The sequence below is a fragment of the Cherax quadricarinatus genome, chromosome 27 (assembly GCF_038502225.1).
Source record: "Cherax quadricarinatus isolate ZL_2023a chromosome 27, ASM3850222v1, whole genome shotgun sequence".
Lineage (NCBI taxonomy): Eukaryota > Metazoa > Arthropoda > Malacostraca > Decapoda > Parastacidae > Cherax > Cherax quadricarinatus.
In genome coordinates this window covers 25,373,333-25,394,510 of record NC_091318.1, presented here as the reverse complement: position 1 = coordinate 25,394,510, position 21,178 = coordinate 25,373,333, and the positions used below count along the sequence as shown (strand labels likewise).

The following is a 21,178-nucleotide window of genomic DNA, read 5'->3' as shown; positions in this document are numbered from 1 at the left end:
CTGCTGGTGCCTCATCCTCATGGAACCAAGAGCTTGAATTCGAGTCTGTCACGACGTAGTGTTTCTCTGCATGTTTACAGATGTTTACTGGAAAACAGTAGTGGTGGTCAATATACTGGAAAAAGAGTAGTGCTAGACAAAAATATATCTGACAAAATAATCAGAATAACTTCCTTTGGGGAATGCATACTCACTTATTTGTTTGCTGGGGGGTCGAATCTCAGCTTCTTCCATGACTACCTTGATCGACACAACCTTATCTGAACACTTGGATCCTATCATATCTACTCTTGAAGCTGTAGATTACCTGTAATTTACTTGTATCGATTCCGGTATCCATCACCCCGGCGGCCCGGTCTCGGACCATGTAGTACTAGTATTGCCGCTATCGCTATTTCCACTACCGTTGCGACCAATGTAGGCTGCCGTTGATGCTGTTACCCGCGAGTTACGCGCTGTTGACGGTGGATCTACTTGTCTTAGCCGCAGCATGACCCCTACGGGTTGAGTGCTTCCCTGTGAGTACACTAATAATGGTGGCTGGCTGATTCATAGCTGGTGGCCGTCAGCTGTGACTCATGAGTCAGTAGACATGAGTCTGGGCCGGTGTCGAGGTAGGTCGATACCTTCCAGGAATTATCCTGTTGATACAGCAGGCTGCAATGTTCAGGCAGCAGGCTGCAGTGTTCAGGCAACAGGCTAAAATGCTCAGACTCCAGGCTTCACCGGACAACCATCATGACGATCTGGCCTCCGGTCCGGGCAGCAGGAATAGCAAAAAAAAAAAAAATGGTGTCAGATCACAGATAAATTCTTGTGGCCTGGTGCGGCTGCTATTTTCCTTGTCAGGGGAAATGTCTCCTGACGCAGATGTTAGTCACAGCCAAATGTACCAGGTGAGTAATCTACCACTGGTGTACCAGTACTGGGTATCAGTAAACTACCTCTGGTGTACGTGTACTGGGTATCAGTAAACTACCTCTGGTGTACGTGTACTGGGTATCAGTAAACTACCTCTGGTGTACCAGTACTGGGTATCAGTAAACTACCTCTGGTGTACGTGTACTGGGTATCAGTAAACTACCTCTGGTGTACGTGTACTGGGTATCAGTAAACTACCTCTGGTGTACCAGTACTGGGTATCAGTAAACTACCTCTGGTGTACCAGTACTGGGTATCAGTAAACTACCTCTGGTGTACGAGTACTGGGTATCAGTAAACTACCTCTGGTGTACGAGTACTGGGTATCAGTAAACTACCTCTGGTGTACCAGTACTGGGTATCAGTAAACTACCTCTGGTGTACGAGTACTGGGTATCAGTAAACTACCTCTGGTGTACCAGTACTGGGTATCAGTAAACTACCTCTGGTGTACCAGTACTGGGTATCAGTAAACTACCTCTGGTGTACCAGTACTGGGTATCAGTAAACTACCTCTGGTGTACCAGTACTGGGTATCAGTAAACTACCTCTGGTGTACCAGTACTGGGTATCAGTAAACTACCTCTCGTGTACCAGTACTGGGTATCAGTAAACTACCTCTGGTGTACCAGTACTGGGTATCAGTAAACTACCTCTGGTGTACCAGTACTGGGTATCAGTAAACTACCTCTGGTGTACGTGTACTGGGTATCAGTAAACTACCTCTGGTGTACCAGTACTGGGTATCAGTAAACTACCTCTGGTGTACGAGTACTGGGTATCAGTAAACTACCTCTGGTGTACCAGTACTGGGTATCAGTAAACTACCTCTGGTGTACGAGTACTGGGTATCAGTAAACTACCTCTGGTGTACGAGTACTGGGTATCAGTAAACTACCTCTGGTGTACCAGTACTGGGTATCAGTAAACTACCTCTGGTGTACGAGTACTGGGTATCAGTAAACTACCTCTGGTGTACCAGTACTGGGTATCAGTAAACTACCTCTGGTGTACCAGTACTGGGTATCAGTAAACTACCTCTGGTGTACCAGTACTGGGTATCAGTAAACTACCTCTGGTGTACCAGTACTGGGTATCAGTAAACTACCTCTGGTGTACCAGTACTGGGTATCAGTAAACTACCTCTCGTGTACCAGTACTGGGTATCAGTAAACTACCTCTGGTGTACCAGTACTGGGTATCAGTAAACTACCTCTGGTGTACCAGTACTGGGTATCAGTAAACTACCTCTAGTGTACCAGTACTGGGTATCAGTAAACTATCTCTGGTGTACCAGTACTGGGTATCAGTAAACTACCTCTGATGTACGTGTACTGGGTATCAGTAAACTACCTCTGGTGTACCAGTACTGGGTATCAGTAAACTACCTCTGGTGTACCAGTACTGGGTATCAGTAAACTACCTCTGGTGTACCAGTACTGGGTATCAGTAAACTACCTCTGGTGTACCAGTACTGGGTATCAGTAAACTACCTCTGGTGTACCAGTACTGGGTATCAGTAAACTACCTCTGGTGTACCAGTACTGGGTATCAGTAAACTACCTCTGGTGTACCAGTACTGGGTATCAGTAAACTACCTCTGGTGTACCAGTACTGGGTATCAGTAAACTACCTCTGGTGTACCAGTACTGGGTATCAGTAAACTACCTCTGGTGTACCAGTACTGGGTATCAGTAAACTACCTCTGGTGTACCAGTACTGGGTATCAGTAAACTTCCTCTGGTGTACCAGTACTGGGTATCGGTAAACTACCTCTGGTGTACCAGTACTGGGTATCAGTAAACTACCTCTGGTGTACGAGTACTGGGTATCAGTAAACTACCTCTGGTGTACGAGTACTGGGTATCAGTAAACTACCTCTGGTGTACCAGTACTGGGTATCAGTAAACTACCTCTGGTGTACGAGTACTGGGTATCAGTAAACTACCTCTGGTGTACCAGTACTGGGTATCAGTAAACTACCTCTGGTGTACCAGTACTGGGTATCAGTAAACTACCTCTGGTGTACCAGTACTGGGTATCAGTAAACTACCTCTGGTGTACCAGTACTGGGTATCAGTAAACTACCTCTGGTGTACCAGTACTGGGTATCAGTAAACTACCTCTGGTGTACCAGTACTGGGTATCAGTAAACTACCTCTGGTGTACCAGTACTGGGTATCAGTAAACTACCTCTGGTGTACGTGTACTGGGTATCAGTAAACTACCTCTGGTGTACCAGTACTGGGTATCAGTAAACTACCTCTGGTGTACCAGTACTGGGTATCAGTAAACTACCTCTGGTGTACCAGTACTGGGTATCAGTAAACTACCTCTGGTGTACCAGTACTGGGTATCAGTAAACTACCTCTGGTGTACGTGTACTGGGTATCAGTAAACTACCTCTGGTGTACCAGTACTGGGTATCAGTAAACTACCTCTGGTGTACCAGTACTGGGTATCAGTAAACTACCTCTGATGTACCAGTACTGGGTATCAGTAAACTACCTCTGGTGTACCAGTACTGGGTATCAGTAAACTACCTCTGGTGTACGTGTACTGGGTATCAGTAAACTACCTCTGGTGTACCAGTACTGGGTATCAGTAAACTACCTCTGGTGTACCAGTACTGGGTATCAGTAAACTACCTCTGGTGTACCAGTACTGGGTATCAGTAAACTACCTCTGGTGTACCAGTACTGGGTATCAGTAAACTACCTCTGGTGTACCAGTACTGGGTATCAGTAAACTACCTCTGGTGTACGTGTACTGGGTATCAGTAAACTACCTCTGGTGTACCAGTACTGGGTATCAGTAAACTACCTCTGGTGTACCAGTACTGGGTATCAGTAAGCTACCTCCGGTATACCAATACTGGGTATATATGGAGGGTGTTTCAGGGTCAGTGCCCCCGCGGCCCGGTCCATGACCAGGCCTCGCGGTTGATCAGGGCCTAATCAACCAGGCTGTTACTACTGGCCGCACGCAAACCAGGGGTCTATTGGTACAGCAATGTTAATACTGTTGAAATTATTAGTGTTATTATAATTATTCATGAAATGTTTGCCTGTGGCACGCAGTCTAACATAGACACGACAACCAGTCTGTGTTGGATATGTGGGCCGGTGAGCTGCCAGCAACAACAGCCTGGTTGACCAATCAAGGATCAGACAAGCCTGGCCTAGGGCCGGACTGAGAGAGAAGTGGATTACTAGGACAAATTTAAGGAATTTACAGAACTAGAATAGAGGAAAAATCAAGAAATCTGATCATGACAAAACACTCAAGGATTAGAGTGGATAAGGATAGGCTTGTTGAACGCAAGCAGATAATTAGGCAAGCCTCCAGGTAGCCATAGGGACTCGCGGAAACACTTTCTACCGTACAGAGTTTCAAGAATATTTACGACCGGACCCAGGTCAGGAATCAGTACAATCGGTTGATTATAGCTAAGAGGCTGGGCTGGGAGCTGTGCATCGGCCCCTGAAAACACATTTTGAATGTAGATATTGGTACAAAAGCCTGGAAGAGAGAAACTCGGACAACAGCTGCTGGGGCCCACCACCAGCCAGCTGCCGGGGCCCACCACCAGCCAGCTGCCGGGGCCCACCACCAACCATCTGCCAGGGCCCACCATCAGTCAGCTGCTAGACCCTTCTACCAGCCAGCTAGTGCAGGTGTGTATATGGTGATCCGTCCACCAGCTGCCTGCACGGTGGACACCTTATGTCCAGAACACCTCCACACAACCTAATACCTGCACATCTGTTTTTTTTTTATATGTAACAGACATGTGTAGACAGTGCACAGTATACAGCCTGACACATGCCTATCCTCTAGAAGAGCAGGGTAGGGGAGGGCACACCCTCAGTGTAAAATAACAGTGTATCAGGTACTACTGCCACTACATACATAACTGCCAGTCTTAAGAACAGTTGATCGTGTGTAAGCAAAAACTTGCCTTTGCTACTTCTGGTCTGGAGGGACATCAGGGCGGCGCTTACACTCCACTGAGTTACGTCCTTCTTGCCTAATATAACACTATACATACCACCTGGACTATTGTATTGCTTCAGTACTTACGTGAAATAACAAATTGCAATTTGTATTTCACACAAGGATATTATCATCCTAGGATACACTACTGTGTGGTATTGCTTTGTTTTTCAAATAATATGAAAGTCTATCTCTGGTTGACCCGCGGATGTATAACCACTGAAAGGATGATCATCTGATAAAGACTCGTGTCTGGTGTTTTGCTCGGGTCTCACTCCCTGTGGACCATTATGTCTCTAATCTTTTTGATTCCCACAGGATGGCTATGGGATACATAATAAAAATATTAGATTAAAACAAATTGGTGTTTACTGACGAATAAAACACTACCACCTCCTGAAGTGCTACAGGGTATAAACACCGAGAGGTACTCACCCTAAGTGGCTGAAGGGGTCGAGTCTCAGTTCCTGGCCTCGTCACTCCCCTGGCTGCGTGATCCCTATCGTAGCTATTTTTAAAGTTATGAATGTATTCAGCCTGTACTACTTTCCTAGCTAAGTCGCTCCACTTCATGACCACTCTAATGTTAAAAGAAGTGTTTCCTAACTTTCCTGTGACTCATCTGTGTTTTTAACTTCCAGCTTTGACCTCGAGTACCTGAAACTCGCCCTGTCCCTATAAGTTCCTGTGAATACTTTGTACATCGTAATGATGTCAACTTTGGTCCTTCTACCCTCTAGTATCGATAGGTTTACCTCTTGTGGCTTCCTCATAGTTCATACCCCTGGGATTTGCTAGCAGTTTCGTTGCAAACCTTTGTATTTTTTCCAGCTTCTTTACGTACTTTACCAGATGCGGGTTCCATTTTGGCGCTGCATATTCCAAAATGGGCCTGACATATGCAGTGTATAAGGTCGTGAATCCTCCTTGTTGATATTGCTGAAAGCTGCCTTTAAATTTAGCAGTCTTGCGTTTGATTCAGCGGTTATTAGATTGATGTGTGCGTCAGGCTAAATGCTGGGAACTATGCTCACCGCGAGGTCATTTTCTTTCAGGGAGGTTTGCAGCCTTTACCCCCTGAGCTTATACGATGTTTCCGGACTTCTTTGCCCTTCTCCATTTTTCATAACTTTGCATTTGCTGGGGTTAAATTCATATTGCAGTGGGCACAAGGAAACACTGTATCAATGTCCGTGGCCTCAGACTATTCAACATCTTACCAGAAAATATCAGAAACACTGCTTGGACAAGTGTAGAAGTGTTCACGAGAAAGCTGGACAAGTATCTTCACCTGGTGCCAGATCAACCAGGCTGTGATGGATATGTAAAGCATCGGGCCTCCACCAGTAACAGCCTGGTTGACCAGGCAAACACAGACTAGCCTGGCCCATGGCCGGACTCTGGGAGTGGAAAAACTCTCGGAACTCATCAAAGGTATAAAGGCATAGTCGCTTTTCAGACCTGTTCTGCAGCGTGTTCAGATCCATTTGTAGTCTTTCCTGATTGTGGCATGCAAAGAGTATGTTACAATTTATTCGGTGTATGTCACAGTCCTATATAGGCTGCCTCCCAACCAGCGAACCGGGTGCTAAGGGTTTAACGATTGATAGGGTACCTTGGTTTATTGACCAATCACAGGCAAGCCCGCCCAAACTGAAGCAACGTGGTTCACTTGCGGTAAGCATTGACAGACTTGCCTATCTGCTGGTTGAGTATGGTGCACTCTGGCTTTTGCTTTGCTGTCATCGTGGTGTACACTTATTCAATTTGTACATATTGTACATACCTGTATATAGTGGATGAAGGTAAATATACATTATAGTCTACTGCTGAGTTTACTCTAATTCCCATTACGACCAGGTCTCACAGGCCATTTATTACCTGTGTTCACAATACTGATCTTCTGTTTGTATTCTCATTAGTTTCATATCTGCGAACAGGGACACTTCCGACTTGATTTCCTCTGTCATGTCGTTCACATACACAAGAGATAGTACTGGTTCAAATACTGACCCTTGTGGAACCCCACTTGTTACACTTGCTCATTCCGACACTTTGACAGTAATTCGTTGCTTTCTTGTTAAGCATTCCTTGATTCACTGCAGTGCTTTCCCAGTTATTCCTGCCTACTCTAGCTTCTGTGCTAGTTTCTTGTTGGGTACTATATTAATTGCCTGTATATTCCTCAGTGTATATACGCTTATAAATTTACTTTTGTTCTTATTTTAGGGGATTAAACTAGTCTTAATGTTAGTGCACAGGTGAATTACAGTCTTAATGGCCAAACTGCACTTGATAGGATATAAATTTAACAAATTTGATTAAATAGGTAAAATACTGTATATACACCTTGAGGTGTGTTTCTTCAACTTTCTGAGGCCTCGAGCAAGGGTAGTGTGTGGTAATGGAAAGTGTGGTAATAGTGGGTGTGGTAATGGTGGGTATAATAATGGTGGGTATAATAATGACTTAAAAGATCTTAGGAATTAACTTTGCTATTACGTAATATAATAAAACTACTGTATCTTGTACACTTTTTCTGTCACAGATAACAAGTCACCATTGGCAGATTATATTACATCTTACCTGTGGCTATACCCAGCTCAGATATTAGAGGGAGATGGAGAAGGTATCAATGAGTGGGTGGAGAATTCATTACTACCGTGGCTGCAACATTTCGTAACTGATCCACAGTTCAGAGAGTGAAGTCAAGACTACATTTCATTCCTCCCCAAGTCCCTCTCTTCTATCTTCCCACGCCCCTCTCCCCTCGTCCCTCTCTTCCCTCTCCCATAATCCCTCTCTCACCCCGTGCTGGCCAGATGGGCTGTTCAGTCCTAGTATAGAATTTAAAACAGGTTTGTAGCAACAGGAGGGTTGGCACGCGTCCTCTGTAGATAGTTGCAGGCAAATCTGACGTAAATTTCATCAACCTTCCTGGAGGGTATTCCGGGGATCAACGCCCCCTATACACTATTTTTTTTCACGAGCAGTCAAAGGCAAAAGCAAAGGAAAAAATCTAGTTAGGAAATGTTAAACCAAAATGAAAAAAGAATTACAGAAAATTTTTAATGACATAGTGATGGTGTTGGGGTTGGAAATATACGGCTGGGATAGTGTAATAGGGGTTGGAGGATGGAGCTTACAGAATGGAGATAGGGCTGAGGATGGTTGACTTGGTTCACTCTTGGTGTTGACAACACGCAATCCCGCCTAGGGACTACAGTCTTGGATCCTTTATGCTTTGTGAGTTCTCTTTTTAACGTTGTTATTGCAGATCAGCCAGGCTGTGTCGCTAATAGCAACAGCGTGGTTGAACAGGAAAGTGTCGGTCACAGGTGTGTGTGCTTATCAAAGAGGGTATTTTGCATAGTTTGCCGAGCCTCCTACTTTCTTAGGCAGCTATTTGTGTGTGTGTGTGTGTGTGTGTGTGTGTGTGTGTGTGTGTGTGTGTGCGTGTGCGCGCAGATTTTCTGCTAGTTTCTCCATATGTTAATTATGACACATATTTCTCAGTTGTTTGTTCTCTTTGTCTTAAGATTAAAGAAATTACATAATTTCAAAGTAATTATTCAAATAAGACACTTAAGCACTCACATTAGATCTACTTTGTAATTTTTTTTGTAGAATTTAGCGACTAATTCTCCCAGTGCTGCAAAATAATCATGGTGAATCTACATAAATATTTGCTTCACTTAAACCTAAGTAATTAATGAAATCGGAACACGTCGTGCGAAAAGTAATTACCCGGGTAGTAAAAGTAATTAAAAAGTAACTTTGTGTGAGTGTGCAGATGCCTGGTTAATGGGCTGTTGATTTTAGGGACACTTCCATTGATTGATACCATATAATAGTCTTAACTTCCACGTAACATTAATATTGGCGAATGATCGTGTATTATTATTATTATTACATTTACGGGAATTTTTATTGGGCGAGCATTAAACACAAGACTCATACAACTCGTGGGGAATGGGAGATAAACTTATTCTTACTGTACTAGTCCCGTCAGGGAAGTAGTTAACATCCCCCTTCCCTAGCCTTGTTGTCTGTTTTGGTTGAACACACACACACACACACACACACACACACACACACACACATACATACCCTAACCCTCTTTGATCACACACACACACACACACACACACACACACACACACACACACACACATACCCTAACCCTCTTTGATCACACACACACACACACACATATATATATATATATATATATATATATATATATATAATGTGTGTGTGTGTGTCTCTATAATCACCTAATTGTTGTTGCAGGGGTCGAACCACTGCTCCTGGTCCCGCCTCTTCACTGGTTGTGTTTGGGTGTTCAACCAGAACAGACACACAGTACAAGTGAACATATAGAAGAAACATTATGGGTATATGGTATAAGCACAGTACAGCCACAAGTATAGGTACATTCTACCAGAGCGGGTTGTGGTACAAGTACACACACGATGACAAGTTCAGGTGCAGGTACACTTACAGGTGAAAGAGCATTTTGTGTGTTCATGAACAGATTCTGGTGCAGGTAAATACATGAACACAGGTTCAGGTACAGGTATACGCACAAGTAAAACCTCAGGTTCAGGTACAATCACTGATACAGTTGAATTCTAGGGTACGTGGATGGGTTATGGTACAGGTAAACACAGGAGTACATTTCCAGGTACAAACCTCGGGTTCAGGGTCATCGAGAGAAGTTTTAACCTAGAAAGAGTACACATTATAGTACATTACAACATTACATCACCTTAAATTATCAAAACTAATTCATGGGTTGGTGAATATGAAATATAAATTAAGAAGTTTGGATAAAAGTTTTATAAATACTGATCAGTGAAGAGTAAGACACCAGGTGCCAGGCTGTGATGGATATGGGTCAGCGGGTCACCAGCAGCAACAGCCTGGTTGACCAGGCAAGCACCAGACAAGCCTGGCCCATGGCCGAACTCCGGGAGTAGAAAAATTTTCGGAACTCATCAAAGGTAAAGGTAAGCGGTTTCTCACTTTTCAGTAATTAAGACGTTGTGTTTGACTACAAATATAAAGATTGGATGTGAAGAGAGAGGGGAGAAGAGGGAGACGAGGAGTGGCGAAAGGAGGATGTATGTTGACCTATGAGTAAGTCGTTTTGAGGGCGTCGGGAGGGGGGGGGAGTTACAGATGGATGGTTGGGGTTAGAGATGGTAGGGCTAGTTCAGGGAGAGAATAAAGAGAGTACTGGAGAGAGGGAGAGCCAAAAGGTCGAGCTGTGGGGAAGGAGGGGACTGTAAGTGGGGAGGAGGAGGAAGAGAACTATTCAATATTTATTAGGGAACGAATTAAATGTTACAAAATTCGAAGAAGGAAATAAGGTTGATCCATATACAGCAGGTGTCTCAGGACGCGAAGTTTTCCTTTGTTTTTAAGTGGAGTTGAGAGACTTAAACTTTACATATTATGATGTAATATTGAATTTTTTATTGGTAATCTAACGTAAGGCTCGGCGGGGTCACGTGACCTAGAGCTTCATGAAGTGGGTCATTATGTGGCTAAGATTCACGTTTACAAAAATTTTCCTGCTTTTCCCAACAAACAAATACCATTGCCAGCTTTGTCCGGAGGAAGAGGAGAGTGTGGGGACTGGGAGGAACGGAATTGAGTGGAAAGGAGCCATGCCGAGAAGAGAGGAAAGGAGGGGAGGGGAGAGGCCCAAACCTAGGGGAAGCTTTTATTGTTGATTTATTTGTGAGGGAGAAGTACCTGAGGCGAGTCTTAGTCAAATGTTGACCTGCTTATTGTTGCCAGTGACCCTATGGCAGACCACGGCAGCAGAGACCACTGGCTTGCCGGTGCTTAACTCAGTGGTCTGACAATGGAAGGACTACTGGAACATGTTAATTAAGTCTAACTCACACTCAAACATTTTATCTTGTGTATTTGCCAAGCTTATTATTAAAGCTAACCCGGGATACTGTTACCGCCAGTGATACTACTAGTCAGTTTGTTCCACTCATCTACAACTGTTGTTAAACCATTGATTTCCGATATTCTTTCTAAATTTGAATTTATCCAACTTGAATCAGTTGTCACAAGTCCTGTCTTCGTTAGATATTTTGGCACCTTATTTATATATTTTTGTTACCTGTCTTCTCTTTTTACACATAAGTAAAATCTCTTATCATACTACGTCTTTCAAGATACTGTACATGTAGAACTGTCAGTCTGCCTTCGTTTGACAGATTCCTGATATGTGGTTACCTGGAGTCGCTTCCAGAAGTCACCACCCTCACCGCTTTGTCTGAGACCAGGCTTCCTGGTAGTTTGATCAGTAAAGCTGCTAGTGCCTGCAGTCTAACGTATGCACCGTTACCCAACTGATCAAGAACTGTTTTGAGTAATTTGTCGGGTTCCCTCCTGAAGACTGCCAGGGGTTTGCTGGTAATTTTCCTTAGGCATTTCCCTTATGCATGAAGGGAGGATTTTGAAGAATCGTGGTCCCATAACACTAAGAGTTGTTTCCGAAGTATTCTCATCACTTCCCTATTTTTCATTCGAGGTATCCCGCACCGTCTGTCAAGCTTCTTGTGTCCATAAGAAGTAATTTCGCTGTGCAGGTTTGCGATCAATCCCTTCAGTATCTTCCAGGTGTAGATCATGATGTATCTTTCTCGCCTACGTTCTTAGGAGTATGGTTCTAGGGACTATATGCGCTTCCAGTAATTTAAGTGCTTGTCTGATTTTATTCGAGCTGTGGAACCTTTCTGCACATTCTCCAGCTCAGCAGTTTCACCTTCCTTGAATAGGGCTGTTAGTACACAACAATATTCCAGCCTAGAGAAAACGATTAATCTTAAGTGTATCATCACTGGTTTGGTATATCTTGTTCTGAAGGTAACTCCAGACGAACCTGGCCCAAGGCCAGGCTTTGGGATTAGGAAAGCTCTCGGAACTCATCAAAAGTAGATGAAAGGTATGTATATATCCGTCATACCTCTAAGTTTACAACGTATTTATGTCCATTCTAGTTAAGACTGCTACCTGGACGTCCTGGAGTCGATTTCGGGAGTCACAGCTTAGGATGGTTTCCCATAGAATATTTGTTAGCTCAATTTTTCATCCCAGTTAATTCTTGAATTGTTGAAATTAAATTTAGTAAACATTCACTTCCGTTAATTATATTTATACTTGTTTGCACGTCATCGAGGTTGTGGTCAGTTTATTATACCGAAATTATGTCTGATTAGTTGATCTTTATATGTAAAGATCAAATCTAGTATATTTTCGTTTCGTAGGCTCTGTTATATGTTGGTTCATTGCAATCTTTTCACAGTCTGTGTCTTGGTACTGCTTCCGGTATGGTGATGTTGTCTATTATCCTTCATTTTATATTTGGGAGGTTGATATTTCCAAGGAGAGTAGTATTTTATGTAGGATTTTTAAGATTTTCAAGGCAGCTGTTGCTGATGTAGTTTACATACAAGGATGATTATTTTTCTATTTTAATTCCAACCACTCCCACCACTTCCATATAGACTTACTCCTTCCTGCTGCTTACTCTAATTACGTTTTTACAAGTTATATTTTGGGGTACAGTCTTTAATGTACTTGTAGTGAGAACAGTTCGGTTTCACTGTCACGACTCACGAAATCGTAATGACACGACTGCAAACAAACCATACCACGGTCGGGGATAGAACCCGCGGTATTTTTTTTTTCACTATATCACCTTTGTCTCCTCTCTATTTCTGGTTCTCCATTTATTTTTATCGATTTTGTTTTCGCATATTTATACATTCATCAGTTTTGTTTTCGTAACTATATACATTTTCAACTCTTCTTCCACGTTCCATATATTATAATAGGTTTTCTGAAAAGTTTATTCTTGGTAACTGTCTTAGCGCTTCTTTTTGATTATAATAATAATAATAATAATAATAATAATTATTATTCTTGGTAACACATTTATCAATACATTTAAGATGCTGTTCGCATTTGGTTATCTGACTTACATAATCAGTGTCTCATCCCTGGGTCTATTGTTGGTAAGCTCTATGATCCTTGTAGGTTTAGCGCTTCTTTTTGATTATAATAATATTGTTGGTAAATATCACAAGGTGTTTGGCAGCTCTGCCTGCATACTTCACTTTTTTGCCTTTGGTACTCTTTGTTTTTTGGTCTCAAGCACCGCACTCTGATGCCAGGCTGTGATGACTGTGTGGGCCAGCGGGACGCCAGCACTAACAGCCTGATGGATCAAGCCTGGTCTGCTGGCAGACAAGCCCGGTCTAGACCCTCGCAGCCTGGCCCAGGGCCAGGCTGCGAGGGTAGACTGGCTCCGGTTATATATCAAGCGTATGATGTTCTATTTATAGTTTATTTTTTTCTTATTGTATTTTTCTTATATCGTTTTAGTTCCTGGAGGTTAATCTATTATTTTGTTAGGCTAGCAAGAATATATATATATATATATATATATATATATATATATATATATATATATATATATATATATATATATATATATATATATATATATATATATTTTACCCTGGAACCGAGTGTGCCTTATTAGCTGGTAAGCTGAACTATCAAGACTTGTTTCTGTTACGAATTTAAGTCTTAATATAACTCCAGTTGGTAAAACTATTCCTAGTATGTAGTTATTCTCTGGTATAGCCTAATATATCTTTTCATTGTGGCTCATTGACCAGGCAGTCGACCAGTAAGCCTAGCCTCAGCTCGGACTGCCAGGCTAGAACCCTCAAAACCGGTCACAGTTATCTTGACTTGGTGCTTATTTATGATAATTTTCTTATATGCTAATGATTATCGTGGCTGTTAGTTATTGTTAATTGGTAATGATCTTAGCTCTTGGTGGCTCTCCTGTTTGTTGGTAGTCATGTTAGCTGTCATTAAATTTGGTAATACGTAAATATTAGTATAGAAGTACTGTTACACGAAGTACTATTACCTGTACACAAGTTTTGGGTAATTACAATTATCTTACATAGTAACGCGTGTAAATTAACCTAGGTTAACCCAAAAAGTCAGACAAGACGACTTATTTTTCTTTGGAGAGTCCTTGTAATATCTTATTATTAGCAGCGTGGCTGTTGGATACAGTAAAAGTCATTCATGATTATAACCATAAAAAAATAAGCTAAACTAAATAAATCAACTGCATGAAATCAGTTACAGTAAAGGAATACAATAGGGATGAAACTGAGTAGTTTACATGAACATTAAGTAGAGCAGATCAACTATATACAATACGTACATGAATGTTAACTATACAAGAAAACACTTTCCTCCCGTTCTGATGCTGCACTCATTAGGAACCTTTTAGCTCGCTTCCTAAACTGGTTTATACTAAGACTGGCCTTGACATGTTCAGGCAATCCGTTCCACTGCTTTATTGCTGTGCAATTAGAGGTGTTTGAGGTTTGATCACTTACTGTAGTAGTACAAAATTGTGTTCATTTTCCCCTTGGAATTTGATGATTTTTCGCCCCACTTTATTATTCGAACCGTTGTTGATATTTTGATGGTAGGGAAATAAGATGGTAACATGAGAAGATAGCAAGGAGGAAAGATACCTGGACGAAGGCAAGACGGAAGGGTGGAAGGAAAGGTAACTCAGCAGGGAATATTTGTAAGAGAGGGGGAGATGGAGGATTTCGTACAGGGTATTACAAAAATGAGAATAAAGGTACATAGTAGATTAGAAAAATGTTAGCAAAAGGGAAAGGGAGGGAGGGTAGGAGAGAGGGTACGTATTATCGATCACGTCGAGCGTGTGTGTGTGTGTGTGTGTGAGCAAGGGAGGTGATGCTCTCTAGGTGACAAGAGGCAACTCTCCCCTCCTCTTCTCTTCCTGCCTCTCTTCATACATCGATTTATTCCACAAACATTATAAGAATGACACTATTCGGTACTGTGCGGTATGTCGTTCACTTGTGGGCTCGTGTTACCGGGTATTACGACACTAAAAATGGTTTGGTTTAGTAGACTAACTGGTGTCTGGGTTGCCTCGCGCGCGCACTCCTGAGAATGGTTCAGAGTACCACGCTCGGCTCCACTAGTTGGGACTTACCCTCATCTCCAGTGTTTACATTAGTGTTATTTGTTTCTGCTGGTGTGTAGTGATGTTTGGTGGGCCCAGGGCACATCTGCAGTGTAGTACGTGTGCGAAGCTTGCATAGTAAAAGCTGTGGGGCACTGTGCCAGTCTGCCACCCGCCTGGTTTGCTGGAGAGGGAAACTTCTATATAGCCAGTGTAGGCGGGTCTCTCATTTAGCGTTAAGGCTGTCGGTGAAAGCTATAGGCAACATCCGGTCTGAGTTGTGTCACGGGATAACGAGTTGGTCACGAAAACTGCCCAATGTGTGAACACGAAAGTGAGGTGTTGTCTCCGCCATTAGCGAAGGTTGCAAGTGAGAAGCAGCGGCCAGTTTGTGAATGAACCGTGGGAGAGCAGATGGCTCAAGGTAGCGGCGTACGATAGCGTATGGCCGACCTCAAGGACTCCCAAGGGGTAAAACATTAACATTAATCATTTAGATTAAGTGTGTGTAGGTGTGAACATGAGTTCCTTCTTAGAAGGTGGCAGGAGGAACAGCCAGTGTGGGAAGGTGCCTGCAAGGAGAGACTACCTTTGCGATACTGCACCAACGTGAAAAGGGTCTTCCCTTCCATAACCGGCTCATCCACTTCGACAATGTCTGGAATTGGCTCGCCTCTTTGTCATGTTTGATATTTACATATATACAGTAAGGTAAATGTGATAATCTGCCGTGGTGAAGCCTGATAACCCAGCATATCCTGGCACATGTGTGGTGGTGGTTCACGAGAGAACACCTGCGCACAGCACCTGCATGATTGAAGACTACAGCAACTTACACTTGTGCTAGATTTGACCGACGTAGTGGTGGTGTATGCACACATATGGCGGTGTATATTAAACATGCCCTGGTGAAGGGGAGGAGCGGATCTCCGGGTTTGTGCGAGGGCAGCAGAACATATTTTTTTTTGCGTCGACAATGCCAGCCATTGGTAATGTCACGTTGGTACACATGACTCTAATCTCCAGGTTTCTCTGTGATTATATATATATATATATAGTTAGTGTTTTCTATAACGATGAGAGAAAACTGATAATGTTGTCGAAATAGAAATTGCTCATTCTCCTGCTTGTTGTAAATTGACGAAAGAGCAACCATAATTCTTTAACAAAAAGCAGGACTCCAAGCGTAGTGTAACACATGCAATTATTTTATCATAATATCACCTTATTTTTGTCTTCTAGAACATCATACTTCAGCATATTGCAACACATGTGTGTAGAAGTTTTGCTTTGTGTTGTTACAAAAAGAAATGGCCTGAAAGAAACTAGGCAGAAAATTATTGCGATATTCTGACACATTGCCTTGTATGTAGAAGTTAAGGAACAGGTAAAGCACATGGTGTAATCTTGTTTTTTGGTGTAAAATCCTCAGTTATGATAATCGTTCCTGTATACAGTAAGAAAAAACTTCATTTCTTTACCTTTCATTGGTTCCGCGAGAGTGCCTTGATGCTGGTGAAGAGCTCTTGATCCAAGCGATTGGAGCTTCTCCCGTTTCCTGGAATGAAGCCTCATAACATGTAACAGTTATTCTGTTACCAACAGGTAACACGGTAACCTTCATTCCCCAGGCGCTGTATCACTTGCGCTTTTAGCGCTTTCCTGTGAAATTAATCTTCATAATTTAACCTTCCACTTATGACTAATAGACTAAGGATTGTTATAACCTTCGTTAGATTATTATAATCTTCGTCGGGTAATAATAACCTTTGTCAGGTTACTGATAAGCTTTGTTAGGCTAATGACAACCTTTGTCAGGTTGATGACAACCTTTATCAGATTAATGACAACCTTCGTCTTACTAATGACAACCTTCGTCTTATTAATGACAATCTTCATCAGATTAATGACAATCTTTGTCAGATTATTGACAACCTTTGTAAGATTACTGACAGCTTTCGTCAGATTACTGACAGCTTTCGTCAGATTACTGACAACCTTATTCAGATTAGTGACAACCTTCGTCAGATTCATGACAACCTTCGACGAAGTAATGAAAACCTTCGTCAGATTAATGACAACCTTCAAAAAAATAATGACAACCTTCAAGAAAGTAATGACAGCCTTCGTCATAGTAATGGCAACCTTCGTGGGAAACGCGAACTTGCTGGAGAAGGAGGTTAATATTTTATCTGATTATTGACTAAGATGATACTCAGCTTACACAATACCAGCGAGATTTTTGTCAAGTTATCTTTTATTGTGTTTTAAGTTGATACAGACATTTTAATGTGTGTGTGTGCGTGCGCTCGAGAGCGCCGTTCTGTTCTGATTGTGTGAGTGGATGTGGGTTTGACATGCCTAGCATGGACCAGTAGGCCTTAGGGGAGTGTAAGTTTATTTAGGTATAGGTACAAATAAATGCAGTTACATAAATTATTATACATCTCAGCATGTGTAGATTACCTAGGATAACCCAAGAAAATCAGACAAAATTACTTATTTCCATAGGGGTCCTTTATTCCTTCGTTTTTGTGTAGATAAGCTTGGTGGTGGTTGTCAAGATGGATGAGCCGTGGAGTGTGTTGAGGAGGACTAATTCTCAACATTGCAAGGGTCTCATTTCTCTTTGTCTTTTTCATTGAATTTCTTTATTGATTAATCAGTTTCACTGAACATCTGTTTTGAATACCTGAAGTGAACATCCTTATAAATACTTTTGTTCACACCTTGTAGTTTGTTGGGGTAGAAACTCGGTTCACATTAAATATAAGTACATATATCTTGTGAACATATTGACATAAAATTTATAATCTAAGACACGCTTTACGGTCCATTTGATGGAACCTGTGACCTGGGAACAAAACCCAAAAGAATCATCAAATTGAGTGAAAGGAACACGTGAAAGACACGGGAGTAATTATGTTGGAAGATCTTTCTTTCAAAGAACACAGTAAGGCAAATGTCACGACAGCCTGGAAGATGACGGGGTGGATAATGAGAATTTTCAAAACGAGGGAAATAGTGCCAGTGGTGACACTTTTCAAATCGCATTAAAGCATTAAAATTACTGGAAATGCCTCAGAGTCCTAAATATGTACTCGCTGGAGAGGAGGAGAGAGAGCGATACATGATAATATATGTGGAAGGTGCTTAAGAGCCTAGTCTCAAATTTGCACATTGCCATAACACTCTAGAGTGAGAGATATGGGAGTGAATATAAAATAAACCTAGTGAAAAGCAGGGGCGACGTGAGCACAGTAAAACAACGTTGTATCAACATCCGTGGTCTGTCTATTCGATGTGTTATCAGAAGATATCACAAACACTGCTGGATCAAGAGGAAACTTGACAATTTCCTCTGTCAAGTGCCGCAGAGCAGCAACAGCCTGGTTGACCAGGCCAGCACCTGACAAGCCTGGCCCTGGGCCGGGCTCCAGGAGTACGAAAACTCGCGAGACTCCTCAAAGGTATATCAAAGAGCTAAACCCGTCGGGATCTTACATCGCCTGAGGAAAGGAAGGTAATCAGGTTTGATCCTTGGATCAAGAACCCTTCGCCAGTATCCTCTCTCCTCTCCCTTCTTGAAGGAATAAGGGTGCATACAGTCTATATATCAGTAAAGTTAGGTGGATAGTGCAGGTGCTGGTTACTATGTGGTCATGTCCTCTTTAAACCTCAGTGATTGTTGCCATATACTTGTATCTTCTTTAAACCTCAGTGATTGTTGCCATATACTTGTATCTTCTTTAAACCTCAGTGATTGTTGCCATATACTTGTATCTTCTTTAAACCTCAGTGATTGTTGCCATATACTTGTATCTTCTTTAAATCTCAGTGATTGTTACCATATACTTGTATCTTCTTTGAACCTCAGTGATTGTTGCTATATGCTTGTATCTTCTTTGAATCTCAGTAATTGTTGCTATATACATGTACTTGTATCTTCTTTAAACCTCAGTGATTGTTGCCATATACTATATATCTTCTTTAAACTTGAATGACTGCTGCCATATAATTGTATATTTAAACCTGAGTGATTGTTAGCATATAGTTATATCTTTTAAATTTAAATGATTGTTATCATATAGGTATGTTCTCTTTAAACTTGAGTGATTGTTGCCAAATGGTTATGTCCATTTGCAAGAGGAATGGTTGTCACCACTCCTGTGAAACTTACAGTTGTATTTGTGTAACCACATTGTTAGTTCGTCTTTAACTTGAGTGAATGAGGCTAGACTAGTTTTAGAGCAAGTTGTAGGCTTTAATGTGGTCCCCTGTGGCTCACCCTGGCTGTAAGACGCCCTGAAACACACACACACACACACACACACACACACACACACACACACGCACAGAGGAGCTGTGACTCAACCCCTGCAACCACACACATACGCAGATAAAGGGAGAGAGAGAGGGGGAGCCTCTTAGACGCCAAAGGCTGCAAACCTCGCTCAAGGAGGAAGATCTCGGGGTGAGCATAGTACTGAGCATATCACCCGAGACACACATCAATTGAATAACCTCTACAGGAAATATGCGTTTGGAAAATCTAAGATTACCTTTAAGGAATCTCAAAGAGTTTTCAGTGCAATATATACAACGTATGTTAGGACTCTCAAGACACTTGAAAAAGTGCAGGAGTCTAGAAGAAGCCTAGTCCCAGAATTAGGGGGTATGGGCTCTTGAGAGCTTAAAAGAACTAAACCTGATGACATTACAGTATAGAGTATCCGGGAGAGACATGATAACGACGGTCAGCATACTGAGAGGAATTAAATACTGTGGACAGGTAGAAGTTGTTGGGGAAACAGGGACACGAGGGAACAGCTGAAATTTAAAAATACAGATTTGTCACAAGGATGTTAGGAAAGATTGTTTCACTTCTTCTCAGAGAGAAGTGGAACAATCTTTTGTACAGCGCACTGGAAGACGTAGGATCTGCTGAAGAGGATCCTATAAGGGGGTCGAAATATACAGATCAATTAATCTCCATTGAGCATTGGCGAGTGTTCATTATACTTTAGTTATTCATCCATACATAACTTTGAGAATATATATGATAGGACTCAAGAAGCCAAGAGTGAATGAACTCAGTAGAGGCCAGTTTAAGAGGACGGATCAGGAGCTGTGAATTAACCCTGCAACCACCAATAGGTGAGTACAAATGGGTTAGTAGAGAGATAGACGCTCACGCATATTTTGAGGAGTGGCGGGAGGGAGATATAGAGAGTTAGTTTTTCTCGCTGTTTTATTTTAATCTCGTCTTATTCTTATTGTCTGTCACCCTGGCAGAGAGGGATGTGGAGCACCCACTCTCATACTTACACAGGGAGGGATGTGGAGCACCCACTCTCATACTTACACAGGGAGGGATGTGGAGCACCCACTCTCATACTTACACAGGGAGGGATGTGGAGCACCCACTCTCATACTTACACAGGGAGGGATGTGGAGCACCCACTCTCATACTTACACAGGGAGGGATGTGGAGCACCCACTCTCATACTTACACAGGGAGGGATGTGGAGCACCCACTCTCATACTTACACAGGGAGGGATGTGGAGCACCCACTCTCATACTTACACAGGGAGGGATGTGGAGCACCCACTCTCATACTTACACAGGGAGGGATGTGGAGCACCCACTCTCATACTTACACAGGGAGGGATGTGGAGCACCCACTCTCATACTTACACAGGGAGGGATGTGGAGCACCCACTCTCATACTTACACAGGGAGGGATGTGGAGCACCCACTCTCATACTTACACAGGGAGGGATGTGGAGCACCCACTCTCATACTTACACAGGGAGGGATGTGGAGCACCCACTCTCATACTTACACAGGGAGGGATGTGGAGCACCCACTCTCATACTTACACAGGGAGGAATGTGGAGCACCCACTCTCATACTTACACAGGGAGGGATGTGGAGCACCCACTCTCATACTTACACAGGGAGGGATGTGGAGCACCCACTCTCATACGTACACAGGGAGAGGTGCTGGAGCACCCACTCTCATACTTACACAGGGAGGGATGTGGAGCACCCACTCTCATACTTACACAGGGAGGGATGTGGAGCACCCACTCTCATACTTACACAGGGAGGGATGTGGAGCACCCACTCTCATACTTACACAGGGAGGGATGTGGAGCACCCACTCTCATACTTACACAGGGAGGGATGTG

General features: G+C 42.6%; 1 protein-coding gene across 10 annotated transcripts in view; it reads left to right on the top strand.

Moving 5' to 3' along the window:
- Positions 1-21,178, top strand: part of LOC128691132 (SLIT-ROBO Rho GTPase-activating protein 1) — a 609,659-nt gene that overhangs the window by 389,146 nt on the left and 199,335 nt on the right. For 4 of the 10 annotated variants that reach the window (XM_070089120.1, XM_070089121.1, XM_070089127.1 and 1 more), the window contains exon 1: positions 14,965-15,055. The exons of the other annotated variants lie outside the window; for them this stretch is intronic. The gene's annotated coding sequence lies outside the window, so the exon portion shown is untranslated. Of the gene's footprint in view, positions 1-14,964; positions 15,056-21,178 lie in introns of those variants that run through there. 10 annotated transcript variants of the gene reach the window in all.